Source organism: Labrus bergylta, chromosome 18, assembly GCF_963930695.1.
Source record: "Labrus bergylta chromosome 18, fLabBer1.1, whole genome shotgun sequence".
Taxonomy (NCBI): Eukaryota; Metazoa; Chordata; class Actinopteri; order Labriformes; family Labridae; genus Labrus; species Labrus bergylta.
In genome coordinates this window covers 20,838,692-20,845,958 of record NC_089212.1, presented here as the reverse complement: position 1 = coordinate 20,845,958, position 7,267 = coordinate 20,838,692, and the positions used below count along the sequence as shown (strand labels likewise).

Below are 7,267 nucleotides of genomic sequence, written 5' to 3'. Positions count from 1 at the left end.
TTTCTGTTGGCATAGCGGGAAAACAACAAAAGATGGTGGTCAACAACCGCTGGCAGTTCTTGAATGTGGTTCCCTCCCACACATCCAACATGTTTATGGAACAAGCTTGATCAGAGTAGGACTGTGTGCACAAGCAATTCAAAGAGGTGAGCTACCCCTCATGGTGAGATGCTACAGCTACTGTTTATAAGTTATATTTGTAAAGTTATTAGTAGAGATATAATGTAAAGTTATAGGCCTAGTTAAGGTATGATGCAATGACATGGTGGTCATATAAAACCATAAAATATAGCTTCTTTCTTTTTTATATAACCCAACCACCCCCCCCCCCCGCCCCCTAGTGGGGACTTATTTCCCTCTCTTATTTCATTCACATCTAAAACATTATTTATGAAACATTTTCTTTCTTTTTGTCTTTTCTGTCTTGAAGTGCAGTTTAGTGTGAACAGGTGGTGATTACATAGAGCACAAATGATACACAAACACAGAGCATTCTTCCATTATCATATAAAACAAGAAAATCAACAGCATACAAAAAAACGAAACAATGTCGGCCTGTCTCACAAACAGTCATAACATTTCGCATAACAATATTACCAACTGGCTCAAAACTCATCAAAACACAAGGGAAAATGTATTTTGTGTACAGATTACAATAGAATAGACACTAAAATAACTTTCAATTTGTATTAGTTTTTCGCGACCCCCCCATCTTGGCGGCTTGCGACCCCCTAGTGGGTCACGAGCCCCACTTTGTGAAACACTGCCCTAAAGGACATATTGCCTGAGTCAAGCTAACTCAGTGAAGCAGAAGAGTGTAACACCTTGAGGAAGTTTTAATTAGGTTTTAATGTTTTATTGTTTGGGACAATAACAATAATCAGACAGATTTATGTTTGAGTCACATGTAGGCTATAAAGACCTCAGAGGTGTTGTTCAACTCCTGTTTTTAAAATGTTTAGGTGGAGTCAAGCAAGAGTTGTAGTTTTTTAATGCCTATAGAAAATATCTTTATCACCTTCTGTCCTCTGGAAACAAGATTCAGTAGCCTATAAGCCAAGTTTGAGTTTTGAGTCTGAAATAAAAACCGAAAACGTTGCTACTAAAACTTCCCAGAGTGGAAAAAGTGCTTGAATTGTTTAATGACTTCACTGCAGCCAATGATTTTTCCATCCTAGGCCTCCTGAACAGTTCACATGAGTAACTTCTAGCATGAGGAGCCTTTTTTTCTTCTTCAGCACTTCTAGGAGACTCCCAACAAAAACCCGCAGCTACGTGGTGCTGAGGTGCTGTACGTGATTGGCGGGAGGGATTGTGTGTGTCTGGCTGGCTGGGAACCTGCTACTGGTTTCCCATCTATCCACTCACACACACACACACACATACACACACACACACACAGCCGCAGTCAGTCAGACAGACGGTCGGTCTCCCCGCAGAGGCGGCAGGCAGAGGGAACAACAAACACTCCTCCTCCCGCCTCGCAGAAACCAACAACTGCTGTAGAAGTGAAGTCGACGCGATGTTTAGTGCGAAATGCTCCCGTTCAGTCTGAGGAGAGAGGAGTTATAGTGAGGAAAAAGGCTGCTGGAAGTGGGTGAAGTGTGACAGCAGCTGGAGAAATACACCGACGGGTTTGTGGACCGCACGTGGAAAGCACCAGTGAAACACACAGAAGGTAAGAAACCTTAAAACTCCACACTGCACTTCTGCTAAAAGGTATTTATGAGCGTTTTCAACACTAAAAAGTTGTATTCATGCTTTGCAACTGGGAAAACACCGGTGTTTGAATGCTGTTGATTAGAATTTGGCATTTCTACTGCGCCAATCACCGAACCAAACACTTTGCGGTTAAATTAGAACGAGTGCGCGTCGCTTCTTCACCTGTTCGTCCACTTGCTGCGAGTGTCCTTTCTTAACCGACTTCATGAAGTAAATAGTGCTTGTTTTAAATTGTTTCGACGAGACATTCTGAATACAAACACGGTGAGGACGTACTCGTCACCTTAGCTCTCCAAAGTGAGCACAACTCCACGAAACACAGTCGTTATTGTGTTTTCAGGTGTTCCTGGAGTTGATCCGCAACACCTCTGTGTTGGACCTTCTGTAGCCACCGTGTGTTGACAAACAAAGTGAAATGCATTCGTGTCATGCAAAATATGTTTATGGTCAATATTAAAAGTATTGACACCCCCGTATGTCTTTTGCAAAGTGCTAATTTTCAAGTGAAATATCTGTTGCCTCTCAGACGAATGTATGGCTATTTGGGTGTTGGCCAACTTGACTACCTGCATAGTCTACGTCTGGGGTGTGCAACTGGCGGCCCGCGGGCCACATGCGGCCCCGTCAACCCTCAATGCGGCCCTCAGGTCAATTTTTACATATCCATTAATTAATAAACATGACAAAATCTGCCATGAAATCATGAAAACCAGAAATATGTCCATAATAATTAATAAAACTGAGTTAAATTTGAGACATAATTGACTGTAATCGTTTTTTCTATACTACAATTTGGCCCTCTGGCAGTGAGAATTAAAATAATGTGGCCCCTTGCTGTGACCAAAGTTGCCCATCCCTGGTCTACGTGTATGCTGCATCTGATTCATCATCCTTGTTGTGTTTCTCCAGCAGACTGTGCATTGTATTATTAAAGCTTAACTGTTGAAAACATAATAATAATTATTATATTATCCTTGGTGGTTGCTTCTGTCTCAAGATAACAACACAGAGAAGTTCGGTGATACTCACCAGGCCAGTTGGTTTTTGCAGCTGTGCTAAATAAATGTTTGCTGAACATACAATAGCCTACCAGTGTGCAATGAAGCCGACCCGGCTGAAGGCATTTTGTATCAACTGCATTTGAAGGCAGTCGTCTAGGGGGCAGAGTATTATCTCAATGACCGGTTGATTGTTGTCATAGTTTTCCATATACCTTTTTAAGCGCCACTCAAAAATACTTCATAATGACCAAAACTGTATTGCATCAAGGTATGGATCCTTAGAAGGAGCAACATTCAGAGTCCCATACTTTTTTATTTAACATGTTTCATGTTTTAGAAACTGTCTATTTGCTGAGTCCATAGATATATAAAAAAAAAGCTGCTTGTATTTAAATGTCAGTATGAGGGGCAATTATCACGTCTCCACTGCTCGGTCTCTGTGACAGGTTTGGATCCGCGACGTAGTTGGGACTCCAAATAGCTGTGGGGCCCGTTATCCTACCCTTGTGCCTCCCAGTGGCATTAACTAACCCACTTACAATAAATGATTGCTTCCCCCTTTGCAAAAGTTCAAGACTTAATTGGCTCTGGCATGCCATAAAAGATAAGCTTGTATCTTTCCCCATACTTCAGTGTCCAATTACAGTCGGCGTAGTGTAAACTGTTGAGCTGGCTCCCTCCCTGTGTGTCCATCACCTCAGCCTGTTCTGCTGCCGGAGAGGATAGATATCTTTGAAGGTAGACATAAAGACATACATGTAAAGAGGATCATCAGGTGAAAAGAGGAAGAGAAAATCAGCCTGTCAGAGTTTCTAAAATGACAGTAGGATTTGAGTCCTTGAGGAGTCTGACTCAGTTACAATGTGGCCGCCTCTCAGCATTACACAAATTAAACCGCCTTTGCAATAATCATAAGCAAAATCTTTGTTTTGCAATACATAAATGGAGAAGTGGTTGTGTTTTTAGTCTGTTAACGCAGATTTTTTGCTGACTTTGGTTCCATGCCTATCATCTATCTACCAACTCTATTATTCTGGATATCTAGCACTGCCAGAGTGTGCTTGCTTTTAGCTCAACCTTATGTAAACCAATTATGTGCACTTTAATATTGTTATTGCCTCAAGCCATTTGCCGGTGTATGACTGAGTCATTGTAGTATGATCCCTGCAGTTGTTCTCTAGAAATCTATTTGTAAGTGCTCTTCGTTTGCTTTCCTACTGTTTACCCACCACTGTTTAATCTCCCCCGAGTGTTTTATTGCCATAAGGTGCTGTGCTATAAGGATGTGCTCATGATGGGGTCCTGGCACGTCATTCATTGATTCATGTTAAGCCCATGCCAACTTAGCACTATATATCATTCTATAGCTAGTTAATCACATGTGAGTGTAAAACTATTCAATCTGCTGCTTTGAGGGAGGGCTTCTCTTTTTTTTTTTTATTCAATGATCTCCTCAACATCAATTAGACATCAACAGGATCTATTCTTGTGTTCGGGAATCTTTGGGTGTCTCACGTTTCGATTTTGATTCTTGGGATCACGATTTCATTGAGAAACTATTAAAGTTTCAAAACGTTTCTGGATTCATGATTCAAAGTTTATTTTTGAAGTAGTACTAGTTCAAGTATGTGTACTTCAGACTCTACTCAAGTCCTCTGGGAGCACGGCTGAATTTCTTGCTGATCCATTTGGCATTCTGCTGAGTTAAAGAGCTACATTAAACACTTAGCAGGGAGTGACTGATTAGCCAAAAAACAAGTCAATTGGAAGATTTGAGACTATTTAAAATCTCACAAGATAAGAATTTTGACTTTTACATAAATAGATTTTTCCCCACCTCTACACAATTCAGCTGCAGGATAACGAAGAAATAACCAGAAAGATCTTTAGCTCAAATGTTTTGTATCCTTTGTCTCTCTCATTTTCTATTGAGAACACTTCAAACAAACTGCTGCATTGCTCCTTTCGGAATAAAAGATCCTAAGAATTTCAGTGTGTGCCTCTCTCACAGTTCAAATTATGGGTGCGAGTGTGAACGTGGCTTTCCTGGTTCATCGTCTGATATCAGTGAAATGTATAATATTCTGGGAAGTGACTGCTAAACAAAGGAAACCCAGAACTGTCCAACTGTTTTCTTAAAGGCTTTATATGCAATGTTTTTGTTTTTTTTGATCCAGCAGATGTCGCCCTTGAGCACCAGCATGAAACCAAAACAACTCGCGCTGCATTGTTGTGTCAGCATGCTAATGCTAGCGATCTTTATTATGCTCGTATCTTCACACTGCATGTAAATTTAACTGAAATGAGCGTGATCTAGAAACACAGTTAAGCAGTGAGTACAGTATGTTATTCTTCTTTTCTCTAGTCCCTCAATTAAACAACTTTTATTCGCGAGGGGAGGAGTCAGCCGGCCGTCCGGGCGATGTAAACAAACTGAAGATAGGACTCTGAAAACATCACAGACAGTGGGACTCGGGTGTTACACCCATTGTAGACAGTCATGACTCACAGAGTTATTTTCAGAGGATATACTTGATTTCTATTATATTTAAGTGTGAAAAATCGCATATTAAGCCTTTAAACAACCGACCTTCCCATGATATATTGTCCTGTCAAAATGTGCTAACATAGATTGTGAAAAGAGAGAGCAGGTTGGAACTCAGTACAGCTGAATGTAACATGCTCTGTAAAGAACATAATGGTTGGATTGCATATTTCTCTTGGGAATGTTGAGATAAATTATTAACCCTAATAGCATTGTGCAGGATTGTAGTTTACACTCCTAAAGCCCTTTGTAGCTGTATCGTCTTTACAATATATGCTACAACAGTACAGGAGATTTGTCTAAAATCAAGCACATTCGAACACTTGTGGATGTCTGAGATAGAAGAGCAACTGTGGGAGCTTTGTTAACTGGTGATGGAGAGATCTGGTCTGGCTACATCATGCCTGGAGTCTTATCAAGCTTGCATAAGCTGTCCTACCATTGTACTTTTTTTTTTTTGATAAAGTATTTACAAAGCTTTGCTGTTCTGTTCTGAGAAAGAAAATCTAAGGCCTTAAAGTTCCACAATCCAGCCTCAAAGTAAAGCTACCATTGAGATGGAGAGACTTCTCCTGGATTCCCTGATGGCAGATTTGGAGAAAAAGAGTGAAAAAAATATTGCTAAAAAGATGGGCTCTCTTTTACTGACTTTTATGCTTTGTGTTATGAAATACCACAGAGAGTTTTTCCTCAGCATGAACAGGAATGTGTAGTTTTACAACATCATAATTCTTCAATTTATTGGCCCTTTTCAACTGTCATGACTTGTAAGTGACCTGAGATTTTAACAATTTGACTGCCCTTGTAAAAACTGACTTTTGTCTTTTTTATGTAACTCAATGCTGCACTTGCGAAAGGATTTGATTTTGATACATCACAGGCTGGCGCTGACACCATGAAAACAGCGGGGTAGATGGCATAATCTCTCAATTATTTGACGAGAGGTAACAGCCACCATCTGTTCTTGTGGTGACGCTGGATGTGGCTCGCTCAATGTGACACCGTCGCGTGACATCACTCTGTAAAGATGTTATCTGTGAAGACGGGTGAACTGAGGGAGGTCTTTCTGTGAAAATCAAGGCCGTGAGTTGTTCAGAGCCGTGAGTCAACATGAGAGACATGCATGAGAGGCTGCAGATGAGGGAAAGTGTTTTACTTCATTCATGCATCTTTAGGAGTGCAGCGGGAATGAAAGAAAGTTTCCAAAGTCAGTCAGATGTGAGTGGGAGGAGTAGATATAGAGGATGAATTGCTTCTTGTGGAGGATTATATTATCTGCTTGAGTTTGTTATCTTGGCAGACAGAATCATTATTTCATTCCAAATTCTGAACTGATATCCTTCTGTACATCATACTCATTCAGCTCAAGTGAAGTTGACACTTGATAGATTCAACATTTATTTCCCACTTGCTGTCTGCTGTTGCTAGATGGTCAATAATTCTTTTATCCTGTTGATGTGTCATCTGCAAGAAAAAAAAATCTGTTTGGGCTTTTCTGCAATGCACAATATGTACAGAAAATAGATTTTTGTGTTTTCTACCTGTTGCAGCCGACAGAATCAGAAATGTAGATCTTAAGTTAAGGATGAGTTATTAGTTCCTTTCAGTGTTTTTTGTTCTCTTAGACATATGTTGCCTTGATTTTCTCTCTGATAAACGTTGTGTACACTGATCGCCTGCCTTTACAGTAACATTTAACATCTATATCGTAGCCCACTGCCTCTCTATATGATCCGTTTTTAATCAGAGCCCGAACGATTAATCAACCAGCTGATAATATCTGCCGATATTAGCATGTCCAGTGACTATTGGTGTCGGTTCATTTTATATTACAAGTTTTTCATGTATCAAAAGCATTTCATTAGAGTTTCATTGTATTACACTTAGCAGTTCTCTTTCTGGCTGTCACGAGCAAAGTGTGCAATATGGATTACAACAAGCATCGTCACCCTCCAGAGTGTCAAATCAGGGATGCACGTGGGAAGTTACTTTCCAGTTT

The 7,267-nt window shown here is 40.3% G+C and overlaps 1 protein-coding gene across 2 annotated transcripts in view; it reads left to right on the top strand.

The window, feature by feature from the left end:
- Nucleotides 1-1,234: 1,234 nt before the first annotated feature.
- stxbp6 (syntaxin binding protein 6 (amisyn)) overlaps nucleotides 1,235-7,267 on the top strand; it is a 62,424-nt gene continuing 56,391 nt past the window's right edge. Inside the window, exon 1 of one of the 2 annotated variants that reach the window (XM_065966519.1) lies at nucleotides 1,235-1,678. The gene's annotated coding sequence lies outside the window, so the exon portion shown is untranslated. The remainder of the gene's footprint in view (nucleotides 1,679-7,267) is intronic. The other variant, XM_020638722.3, reaches the window with a different exon arrangement.